This window comes from Eptatretus burgeri, chromosome 17 (genome assembly GCF_056783735.1).
Source record: "Eptatretus burgeri isolate ZD-2024b chromosome 17, Ebu_testis_v1, whole genome shotgun sequence".
Taxonomy (NCBI): domain Eukaryota; kingdom Metazoa; phylum Chordata; class Myxini; order Myxiniformes; family Myxinidae; genus Eptatretus; species Eptatretus burgeri.
The window spans coordinates 56048718-56063391 of record NC_140977.1 but is presented as its reverse complement, the minus strand read 5'-3'; the positions used below and the strand labels follow the sequence as shown (position 1 = coordinate 56063391).

The 14674-nt window shown below is 33.8% G+C and overlaps 1 protein-coding gene across 1 annotated transcript in view; it reads right to left on the bottom strand.

Moving 5' to 3' along the window:
• The window catches only part of INCENP (inner centromere protein), a 60614-nt gene that overhangs the window by 10436 nt on the left and 35504 nt on the right, over nt 1–14674 (bottom strand). The gene's annotated exons all lie outside the window — the stretch shown is intronic.

The following is a 14674-nucleotide window of genomic DNA, read 5'->3' as shown; positions in this document are numbered from 1 at the left end:
ATGGAATACATACTAACAACATAAAATGGAATACATACTTACAACATAAGATGGAATACATACAAACAACATAAAATGGAATACATACAACATAAGATGGAATACATACCAACAACATAAAATGGAATACATACTAACAACATAAAATGGAATACATACTAACAACATAAAATGGAATACATACTTGCAACATAAAATGGAATACATACTTACGACATAAAATGGAATACATACTTACGACATAAAATGGAATACATACTTACAACATAAAATGGAATACATACTTACAACATAAAATGGAATACATACTAACAACATAAAATGGAATACATACTTAAAACATAAAATGGAATACATACTTACAACATAAAATGGAATACATACTTACAACATAAAATGGAATACATACTAACAACATAAAATGGAATACATACTAACAGCATAAAATGGAATACATACTTACAACATAAAATGGAATACATACTAACAACATAAAATGGAATACATACTTACAACATAAAATGGAATACATACTGATAACATAAAATGGAATACATACTAACAACATAAAATGGAATACATACTAACAACATAAAATGGAATACATACTTACAACATAAAATGGAATACATACTAACAACATAAAATGCAATACATATTAACAACATAAAATGGAATACATACTAACAACATAAAATGGAATACATACGAACAACACAAAATGGAATACATACAACATAAAATGGAATACATACTAAGAACACAAAATGGAATACATACTTGCAACATAAAATGGAATACATCCTAACAACATAAAATGGAATACATACTTACAACATAAGATGGAATACATCCTAACAACATAAAATGGAATACATACTTACAACATAAAATGGAATACATACTTACAACATAAAATGGAATACATACTAACAACACAAAATGGAAGACATACTAACAACATAAAATGGAATACATACTAACAACATAAAATGGAATACATACTAACAACATAAAATGGAATACATACTAACAACATAAAATGGAATGCATACTAACAACACAAAATGGAATACATACTAACAACACAAAATGGAATACATACTAACAACATAAAATGGAATACATACTAACAACATAAAATGGAATACGTACTTGCAACATAAAATGGAATACATACCAACAACATAAAATGGAATACATACCAACAACATAAAATGGAATACATACTTACAACACAAGATGGAATACATACTAACAACATAAAATGGAATACATACTAACAACACAAAATGAAATACATACTTACAACATAAAATGGAATACATACTAACAACATAAAATGGAATACATACTTGCAACATAAAATGGAATACATACATACAACATAAGATGGAATACATACTAACAACTTAAAATGGAATACATACTTGCAACATAAAATGGAATACATACTTACAACATAAGATGGAATACATACTAACAACATAAAATGGAATACATACTTACAACATAAAATGGAATACATACTTGCAACATAAAATGGAATACATACTTACAACATAAGATGGAATACATACTAACAACATAAAATGGAATACATACTTACAACATAAGATGGAATACATACTAACAACATAAAATGGAATACATACTTGCAACATAAAATGGAATACATACTTACAACATAAGATGGAATACATACTAACAACATAAAATGGAATACATACTAACAACATAAAATGGAATACATACTTACAACATAAAATGGAATACATACTAACAACATAAAATGGAATACATACTTACAACATAAAATGGAATACATACTAACAACATAAAATGCAATACATACTAACAACATAAAATGGAATACATACTAACAACATAAAATGGAATACATACTAACAACACAAAATGGAATACATACAACATAAAATGGAATACATACTAACACAAAATGGAATACATACTTGCAACATAAAATGGAATACATCCTAACAACATAAAATGGAATACATACTTACAACATAAGATGGAATACATCCTAACAACATAAAATGGAATACATACTTACAACATAAAATGGAATACATACTTACAACATAAAATGGAATACATACTAACAACACAAAATGGAAGACATACTGACAACATAAAATGGAATACATACCAACAACACAAAATGGAAGACATACTGACAACATAAAATGGAATACATACTAACAACAAAAAATGGAAGACATACTAACAACATAAAATGGAATACATACTAACAACATAAAATGGAATACATACTAACAACATAAAATGGAATACATACTAACAACATAAAATGGAATGCATACTAACAACACAAAATGGAATACATACTAACAACACAAAATGGAATACATACTAACAACATAAAATGGAATACATACTAACAACATAAAATGGAATACGTACTTGCAACATAAAATGGAATACATACCAACAACATAAAATGGAATACATACTTACAACACAAGATGGAATACATACTAACAACATAAAATGGAATACATACTAACAACACAAAATGGAATACATACTTACAACATAAAATGGAATACATACTAACAACATAAAATGGAATACATACTTGCAACATAAAATGGAATACATACATACAACATAAGATGGAATACATACTAACAACATAAAATGGAATACATACTTGCAACATAAAATAGAATACATACTTACAACATAAGATGGAATACATACTAACAACATAAAATGGAATACATACTAACAACATAAGATGGAATACATACTAACAACATAAAATGGAATACATACTTACAACATAAGATGGAATACATACTAACAACATAAAATGGAATACATACTAACAACATAAAATGGAATACATACTAACAACACAAAATGGAATACATACTTACAACATAAAATGGAATACATACTAACAACATAAAATGGAATACATACTTGCAACATAAAATGGAATACATACTTACAACATAAGATGGAATACATACTAACAACATAAAATGGAATACATACTAACAACATAAAATGGAATACATACTAACAACACAAAATGGAATACATACTTACAACATAAAATGGAATACATACTAACAACATAAAATGGAATACATACTTACAACATAAGATGGAATACATACTAACAACATAAAATGGAATACATACTTACAACATAAAATGGAATACATACTAACAACATAAAATGGAAGACATACTAACAACATAAAATGGAATACATACGAACAACATAAAATGGAATACATACTAACAACACAAAATGGAAGACATACTGATAACATAAAATGGAATACATACTAACAACATAAAATGGAATACATACTAACAACATAAAATGGAATACATACTTACAACATAAAATGGAATACATACTAACAACACAAAATGGAAGACATACTGATAACATAAAATGGAATACATACTAACAACATAAAATGGAATACATACTAACAACACAAAATGGAAGACATACTGATAACATAAAATGGAATACATACTAACAACATAAAATGGAATACATACTAACAACATAAAATGGAATACATACTAACAACATAAAATGGAATACATACTTACAACATAAAATGGAATACATACTAACAACATAAAATGGAATACATACTAACAACATAAAATGGAATGCATACGAACAACATAAAATGGAAGACATACTGACAACATAAGATGGAATACATACTTACAACATAAGATGGAATATATACTAACAACATAAAATGGAATACATACTAACAACATAAAATGGAAGACATACTGACAACATAAAATGGAATACATACTAACAACATAAAATGGAAGACATACTAACAACATAAAATGGAATACATACTAACAACATAAAATGGAATACATACTTACAACATAAAATGGAATACATACTAACAACATAAAATGGAATACATACTAACAACATAAAATGGAATGCATACTAACAACACAAAATGGAATACATACTAACAACATAAAATGGAATACATACTAACAACATAAAATGGAATACGTACTTGCAACATAAAATGGAATACATGCTAACAACATAAAATGGAATACATACTTACAACATAAAATGGAATACATACTAACAACATAAAATGGAATACATACTTACAACATAAAATGGAATACATACTAACAACATAAAATGGAATACATACTTACAACATAAAATGGAATACATACTAACAACATAAAATGGAATACATACTAACAGCATAAAATGGAATACATACTTACGACATAAAATGGAATACATACTTACAACATAAGATGGAATACATACTAACAACATAAAATGGAATACATACTAACAACATAAAATGGAATACATACTTACAACATAAAATGGAATACATACTAACAACATAAAATGGAATACATACTTACAACATAAAATGGAATACATACTAACAACATAAAATGCAATACATACTAACAACATAAAATGGAATACATACTAACAACATAAAATGGAATACATACTAACGACATAAAATGGAATACATACTAACGACATAAGATGGAATACATACTAACAACACAAAATGGAATACATACTTACAACATAAAATGGAATACATACTAACAACAAAATGGAAGACATACTGACAACATAAAATGGAATACATACATACAACATAAGATGGAATACATACTAACAACTTAAAATGGAATACATACTTGCAACATAAAATGGAATACATACTTACAACATAAGATGGAATACATCCTAACAACATAAAATGGAATACATACTTACAACATAAAATGGAATACATACTTACAACATAAAATGGAATACATACTAACAACAAAATGGAAGACATACTGACAACATAAAATGGAATACATACTAACAACATAAAATGGAAGACATACTAACAACATAAAATGGAATACATACTAACAACATAAAATGGAATACATACTAACAACATAAAATGGAATACATACTAACAACATAAAATGGAATACATACTTACGACATAAAATAGAATACATACTAACGACATAAAATGGAATACATACTAACGACATAAGATGGAATACATACTAACAACACAAAATGGAATACATACTTACAACATAAAATGGAATACATACTAACAACAAAATGGAAGACATACTGACAACATAAAATGGAATACATACTAACAACATAAAATGGAAGACATACTAACAACATAAAATGGAATACGTACTTGCAACATAAAATGGAATACATACTAACAACATAAAATGGAATACATACTAACAACATAAAATGGAATACATACTAACAACATAAAATGGAATACATACTAACAACATAAAATGGAATACATACTAACAACATAAAATGGAATACATACTTACAACATAAAATGGAATACATACTAACAACATAAAATGGAATACATACTTACAACATAAGATGGAATACATACTAACAACATAAAATGGAATACATACTAACAACATAAAATGGAATACATACTTACAACATAAGATGGAATACATACTAACAACATAAAATGGAATACATACTAACAACACAAAATGAAATACATACTAACGACATAAAATGGAATACATACTAACGACATAAGATGGAATACATACTAACAACATAAAATGTAATACATACTAACAACATAAAATGGAATACATACTAACAACATAAAATGGAATACATACTAACAACACAAAATGGAATACATACAACAACATAAAATGGAATACATACTAACAACATAAAATGGAATACATACTAACAACATAAAATGGAATACATACTAACAGCATAAAATGGAATACATACTTACAACATAAAATGGAATACATACTAACAACATAAAATGGAATACATACTTACAACATAAAATGGAATACATACTAACAACATAAAATGCAATACATATTAACAACATAAAATGGAATACATACTAACAACATAAAATGGAATACATACTAACAACATAAAATGGAATACATACTAACAACATAAAATGCAATACATACTTACAACATAAAATGGAATACATACTAACAACATAAAATGCAATACATATTAACAACATAAAATGGAATACATACTAACAACATAAAATGGAATACATACTAACAACATAAAATGCAATACATATTAACAACATAAAATGGAATACATACTAACAACATAAAATGGAATACATACGAACAACATAAAATGGAATACATACTAACAACACAAAATGGAATACATACTAACAACATAAAATGGAATACATACTAACAACATAAAATGGAATACATACTTACAACATAAAATGGAATACATACTAACAACATAAAATGGAATACATACTAACAACATAAAATGGAATGCATACTAACAACATAAAATGGAATACATACTAACAACATAAAATGGAATACATACTAACAACATAAAATGGAATACATACTTACGACATAAAATAGAATACATACTAACGACATAAAATGGAATACATACTTACAACATAAAATGGAATACATACTAACAACATAAAATGGAATACATACTAACAACATAAAATGGAATACATACTAACAACATAAAATGGAATACATACTAACGACATAAGATGGAATACATACTAACAACACAAAATGGAATACATACTTACAACATAAAATGGAATACATACTAACAACAAAATGGAAGACATACTGACAACATAAAATGGAATACATACTAACAACATAAAATGGAAGACATACTAACAACATAAAATGGAATACGTACTTGCAACATAAAATGGAATACATACCAACAACATAAAATGGAATACATACTTACAACACAAGATGGAATACATACTAACAACATAAAATGGAATACATACTAACAACACAAAATGGAATACATACTTACAACATAAAATGGAATACATACTAACAACATAAAATGGAATACATACTTGCAACATAAAATGGAATACATACTTACAACATAAGATGGAATACAGACTAACAACATAAAATGGAATACATACTTGCAACATAAAATGGAATACATACTTACAACATAAGATGGAATACAGACTAACAACATAAAATGGAATACATACTTGCAACATAAAATGGAATACATACTTACAACATAAGATGGAATACATACTAACAACATAAAATGGAATACATACTTACAACATAAGATGGAATACATACTAACAACATAAAATGGAATACATACTAACAACACAAAATGGAATACATACTTACAACATAAAATGGAATACATACTTACGACATAAAATAGAATACATACTAACGACATAAAATGGAATACATACTAACGACATAAGATGGAATACATACTAACAACATAAAATGTAATACATACTAACAACATAAAATGGAATACATACTAACAACATAAAATGGAATACATACTTTCAACATAAGATGGAATTCATACTAACAACATAAAATGGAATACATACTTACAACATAAAATGGAATACATACAACATAAAATGGAATACATACTAACAACATAAAATGGAATACATACTAACAACATAAAATGGAATACATACTAACAACATAAAATGGAATACATACTTACAACAAAGTTTTCACATTTCGATGCCACCTGAGCATATTTCATGATGTATTCAAATCAAACTTAATATATAGAGTCTTCACAAATTATTCCAAAGTGATAAAGATAAAGTAAAATAAAATACAGTTAAAATATTAATAAGTGAGTTTAACAGAGCAAATCAGATGATTCTCAGTTCCATAAGTATTCAAACCCTTTGTCAAATGAACCCGAAATCATTTCAGGAGCAAATTATTTGTTTGAAAGGTTACAGAATAAATGTAATCGGTTTCACCTGTATGTAATCAGTGATTTAACTTAAAAATTAAGCTCCTCACTTAGCTCAGGAGTTTTAAGGTGCAACTCACTTGGTCAAACCACAACAAGGCAAACATGAAGTATGTACAGAGGCACACCCCTTTCTCGCACCAAGGAGCTTTCTTCACCAAGGAGCTTTCCAAAGAAGTCAGACATAAAGTGGTGGAGAAGCACCATTCAGGAGAGGGTTATAAGAAGATTTTAAAGTCACTCATAATTATCCCTTTGAGTGCAGTGAAATCCATCATTAAGAAGTGGAAGACGTATCATACCATCCAGACTCTACCAAGATCAGGTCGCCCATCCAAACTCAGCAGCCGGGCGAGCGGGAAACTGGTTTGAGATGTCACTGTAAATCAACAATGACTTTGAAAGATCTACAAGGCTCCATGTCCGAGATGGGGGTCAGTGTTCATCAATCAACAATATCCCGTTCCCTTCACAAAGCTGGCCTCTATGGGCACGTAGCAAGAAAGAAGCCATAATTGAAAAAGAAGCATCTAAAAGCATGTACGGAGTTTGTGTAAAAGAGTCTTAGTGACACTGCAGGGATGTGGAGAAAGGTTTTGGAAAAAAATGAACTTTTTGGCCTAAATTCAAAGCGTTAGGTTCACGCTAGATGTAACACTGCACACCACCCGGTCAACACCACCCCTACTGTCATCCATGGTGTTGGCAGCATCATGTTATGGAGCTGCTTTTCATCAGCAGGGACTGGCAAGCTTGTCAGGATAGAAGGGACAATAGACGGTGCAAAGAACAGGAGAATCCTTGATGAAAACCTGATCGAGTCAGCCATGGATCTGACACTGGGTAAGAGATTCACGTTTCATCAGGACGATGATCCGAAGCACAAAGCTAAAGGCACACTGGAGTGGATGAATAAGAAGAAAATAAATGATCTTGAGTTGCCCAGTCAGAGTCCTGACTTTAACAAAATTGAACACTTATGGTGACACTTGAAGATTGCATTCCATCGATGATCCCCATCAAACTTGGCAGAACTAGAGAAATGTTCACGTGAAGAATGGGCAAAGATTTCACCATCTCACTGTGCGAAGCTGGTAGAGACCTACCCACAAAGACTCGTCACAGTCATTGCTGCACAGTGCACAAGGCGTTTCCACCAAGTACTGACCTAAGCGGAAGAATACGTTTACAACCAGTGAATTTTGATTTGTACATGTTTTTTTTACAGGTATTCCTGACATGTAACCTCCTTCAATGATAAGTGTTGAGTTTGATCTCTTCAGTCATGAATCAAAGAGTTCATTTGGAAAAATTATTTCTCCATCATTTGTAATTCATATACATGTGGCATTACTGGTCAGGGGTGAATACTTTTGCGGCACAGACCAAAAAACAGGAACAGACAGGATAGTGGCATCCAAGATGTCATTGAAAGCTTGGATCTTAGATCTGACTTCTCATTCAGCACCTCGAGGGCCACCAAAATGATATCTTGAGTCTCCGCAAAGATGAATGCATCATCTGCGAAATCAAGCTCAGAGATCGTGACATTCCCAAACGATACACTGCAGCTTGATCGCTCCGATATCCTTCCCAGAATCCAGTCCATACAAGGGCTGAAAAATGTGAGGGCCAGTCACCACCCTTGATGAACTCCAGTAACAACTGGAAATAAGTCAGAGAGGGTATCACCACATCTCACAGCACTCTCAGTACCAGAGTAGAGTTCAGACATCGGATTAATCAGTTTTGGTGGCACCCCACGAAGACCAAGAATCCTCCAGAGGGCATCCTGATTCACTGAATCGAACGCTTTACAGAGATCAACATAGGCTGCAAGCAGCCCCTGCCAAAACTCACGTCTACGTTCGGTGAGGACACGAAAAGCAAGGATACGGTCAATCGTTGACCACTTTGGTGTTAAGCCTGACTGCTCTGGACACTGATGCTCAAGCAGATGGTGGCAAACCCAATCAAAAATTATCTGAGCAAAGACCTTGCCCGGCACTGAGAGCAGCGTCACCCCTCGATAGTTGTTGCAGTCTTGGCGATCACCTTTCCCTTTCCAGAAAGGGACAACAAGGCCCCTCTTCCAGTCAGTTGGGATGATGCCTGTGTTCCAGGCAGAGCACAAAACTGCATGCAACGACACGAGTGCAGCATTTCAACCAGCCTTGAGAAGTTCAGCATGGATGCCACAAATCCCAAGAGCTTTACCCCCATTTCAACAGGTTCAACGCAGCCGGTGTTTCCCCAAACGAAGGTGGAGTACAGTTGATTGGAGGGTCAGCAATAGGGATTGTAACATCCCTGACATCCAACTCCACAGCTGGTGGGTCAGCCTGGTACAGCCGCTCAAATTAACCGGCCCAGCGGTCCTTCACTTCTGTCTGCTCTGTCTTCGGACTGCTCTGTCAACAGCCGACCACCCTCTGCTCTAACTGCAGTATACCGAGGGATGGGCTTGGAGGAACACAATGCGCGAATTCCCCTGTCAGCAGGAAGAGAATCACTTGACCACAGGTGATGCTCTACCCCCTCACAGATTCCTTGCACATAGGCCTCCTTGTCCACCCTTGGTGCACGTACAGTTTTACGCCTCAGCTCCCTGAACAGCTCAACTCTGCCACCATTCAGCCTGGCCCTGCAACTCGGGTTAATGGTATCCAGTGTCCCTTGAGACACAAAATTCTTCTTCACCCGATAGTGAGTTCCAGGACATCTTCTGGCAAACATCAATGACGGTGGTCTTGAAGGCACTCCACAACCAGGATCCCCCAAAGCACCCAGACCCCCCCCCACCAAATCTCCACTCAGCCTGTTCACAGAATCCTCAGCTACCCTCTCATCCTTGAGCTTGCCAACATCCAGCTTAGGCTGGGATGGTACCATTCTGAAACTTAAGCTGAAACTTAAGAGTTGCTACAACAAGCTTGTGGTCAGTATTGAGGAACTGAGGTCTCCGGTAGACCCTGCAGTTCTGGATCATCCTAAAGTGACCATCAACGAGGACATGGTCAATCTCCTTTGCCACACCACTGTTGGAATACCAAGTCGAGCGATGAGCCTGTGGGCACTGAAACCATGAACCTGCCACCCTAAGTCCATGATTTCTTGCAAAGTCAAGGAACTTAGTGCTATTCTGGTTCACAGTTCCTGACCCATTGGGACCAATACACATCTCATAACCATCCCTATCAGTTCCAGTCGATGCATTGAAATCCCCCAAGACGAGAAGAGTATCTCACCTGGGGCACTGATCAACCACAGATTCGAGCGGGACATAGAATGCGTCCTTCACTTCACGGTGAGATCACTCGCCTCAGTCGCAGCATATACAGAGACCAGGGAAATGACAACCAAGAAGTGACGAATCCTTAGTCTCACAATACGCTCGTCCACATCGGCCAAATTTCTATAATTGTCAATTTTCATCCGATTGACTTGAAATTTGAAGAGGAGTTGCATATTTGGTCATCAAATTCAAACATCAATTCTTTTTGAGGTAAAATTTGTTTTCTGGATTTTGCAAGTATTGTGCTCTGCATGACGTCTTCGTCTTGTTTGTGTGTTTGTTTGTTTGTGTCCAGGATATCTCAAAAAGTTGTGGATGGATCCAGATGAAATTTTGTGGACAGGTTGGGTGTGTGACAAGGACGAACTGATTAGATTATGGTGAACATCCGCATCCGTATCCAACTACAATAATTTTTGAAGTGATTCTTCACCATTGAAAGATAGGGCCAAAAACGATATGTAGCACGATGTCTCAAAAAGTTGTGGATGGATTTGGACAAAACTTGGTGGACATGTTGAGCGTGCGGCAAAGACGAATTGACTCGATTTTGGTGAAGACCCGAATCTGGATACGATAATTATTTTATTTTTGAAGTGATTCTTCACCAATGATAGGGCCAAAAATGATATAGTACTGTATTACATGATATTTCAAAAATGTAATGGGCACGATATATTCTTGTGGATCAGGCATTGCGTGGCGGAGGAATGCGCTCAACTGAGTGCCCTTCTAGTTTTAAAGTTACCTCTATACTTGAACACAGTAGAACACAAATCCACCTCCTAAAATCCTCCAGTTTAGCAGTATTTGGACGTGTTAAATAAGGTGGTGTACAAGACTGCTTCGACGGCGCTAAATCTCCAGAATTTTTTATATGACCTTTAAAATGAATACTTTATTAGGGTATCCAGTCAAATGGACTGGATAACCTATTGTTTTTCTTCTGTTTATTATTATTTTTCTTCCGCCGTAAATTTGCAAAATTTCCAATTTTTTTCGCTTTAAATGCCATTTTCTCAGAAATGGGAAGACCAATCTACACAAAATTTTCACCGAATATGTATCTTTTTTGATAGCATACATAATTGATAATTGTGACATCATAGGTCACGTGATACGGGCGCCATCTTGAAAAAACAGATAAACTTTGGACCTCTGTATCTCGGAAACCTTCTAGGGTAAAAAATTTTCGCTTGATACATTTGAACAAGCTCCCTCTCGGGAATACGTGTGATTTTTCGTGACGTCATCGGTGAAGAGGTATCCCAGTGAAAATTCGTCAAGTAGAACGCCACATGGCAAAAATTTGAAATTTCTTGAGCGTCATCTACACAAAAATTCATCGTAGAAAAAAAATATTTTGACGTCATCGGTGACGTAATTCGGCCGCCATGTTGTTTTGAAAAAAAAATTTTTTTTAAATCTTCTTCTCCAGAACGGCTGTGCAGATTGAGGCGAAACTTTACACGCACATTCTCCCTGAGGTCCTCTTTCAAGTTTGTTAATTTGTTGTTCATACGTCACATGGTTTGGTGGCCATCTTGAAAAAACCCTAAAACCTTCAAACATCTTCTTCTCCAGAAGCGCTGGTCCAATGAAGGCGAGATTTCAGAACTATATTCGGGACATGTATGCGATGCAAGTTTGTTAATTTCAAAGTGATAGGTCACATGGTTTGGCCGCCATGTTGGATTTAAGAAAAATATTAAATAATGTTTTCTCTGGTATTTCATAAGCCATCGAAGCGAAAATTTGCAAGTGCCTTCCTCGCTCAAGTCTGCATACATGGTAAAAAATTTTTTACCTCAGAAGTCACATGGTTTGGCGGCCATCTTGGATAGAAAAATAGACTTTATCCGATTTACACGAAACTTCACACACTTGTTCGGGTCGACGATGGAAAGCAGAATTTAAATTTATGATATCATAGGTCACAAGGTTCGGCAGCCATCTTGGATTGAAAATGAATAAATTTTAAAAATCTTGTTGTCCAGAAGGGCAAGACAGATGAAGACGAAACTTCACACATATATACCCCATGAGGTCCTTTCTCAAGTTTGTTAATTTGTTATTGATCGGTCACATGGTTTGGCGGCCATCTTGAAAAAACCCTAAAACCTTCAAACATCTTCTTCTCCAGAAGCGCTGGTCGGATGAAGGGCAGATTTCAGAAGTATATTCGGGACACGAAGGCGATAGAAGTTTGTTAATTTCGAATTGATACGTCACACGGTTTGGCCGCCATGTTGGATTTAAGAAAAATATTAAATAATGTTTTCTCTGGAACCGCTTAACCTAACGAATCGAAAGTTTGGAATTATCATCTACCATCGTGTGTGCACGCGTGGTAAAAATTATGACGGCACACGTCACATGGTTTGGCGGCCATCTTGGATAGAAAAACGCACCTTCACCGATTTACACGAAACTTCACAAACATGTTCCAATACCCAGTTGGAAGCAGAATATAAATTTGTGATGTCATAGGTCACATGGTTCGTCAGCCATCTTGGATTGAAAAATAATATCTTTAAACGTCTTTTTCTCTGAAACGGCTGAACAGATCCAGGCGAAACTCCACCACTATGACCGCCTCTCCATGACGAATAAAAAGTTCTCACCCCCTTTTGAGGTACGAATCAACGTTTGGCAGCCATAGTGGATTGAAGGAAAAATATTAATTAATGTTTACTCTGGAACTACTGCATCAATAAATGTGAAACATCACCTTTATGGTGGAACAGTCATGCGGAATGAGGGTTTGAACTTTCAACGGGATCGGGCCCAGGGTTTGGCAGCCATGTTGGTTTTAAGAAAAATATTAAATAATGTTTTCTCTGGAACTGCTTAACCTAGCGAAGCGAAAATTTGCAGTTATCGTCTACGATCGTGTTTGCACATGTGGTGAAAATTATGACATCACAAGTCACATGGTTTGGCCGCCATCTTGGATTGAAGGATAAATATTAATTAATGTTTACTCTGGAATCGCTGCTTCTATATATACGAAACTTCAAATTTGTAATTTAGCCGACATGAGAAACAAAAGTTTAAAATTTCAACCTGATCGGTCACGCGGTTTGGCAGCCAGAATTATTTAATTATTTAAATCTGTTTGCCAGTAATAAGGAAATTGAACGCTTTGTGCTGCCCGGTTCGCAGCTCTTCAGTCCCATGCCATATTGAAGCAGGCCTCTGTTTGCATCACTCTTCAATAATGTTTTTTCTGGAACCACTTTCCCCATGAATGCGAAACTTTGCGACTGTCATCTGCAGAAAGTCCCATGTTGTATCAAAGGCGGACGGACTGGGTACCCGGTCATCACTGCCAGCAGTTATAAAGTGGCAGTTCTAGTTTCAATTGAATTATACACTTGAACACTATATGGGGTAAGGTGTTTTATGAACTCTCTAATTCTTTCGTTCATTCATAGATAAGTCGATTTGTAGTGAAAGATGAAGCGAGATAAACT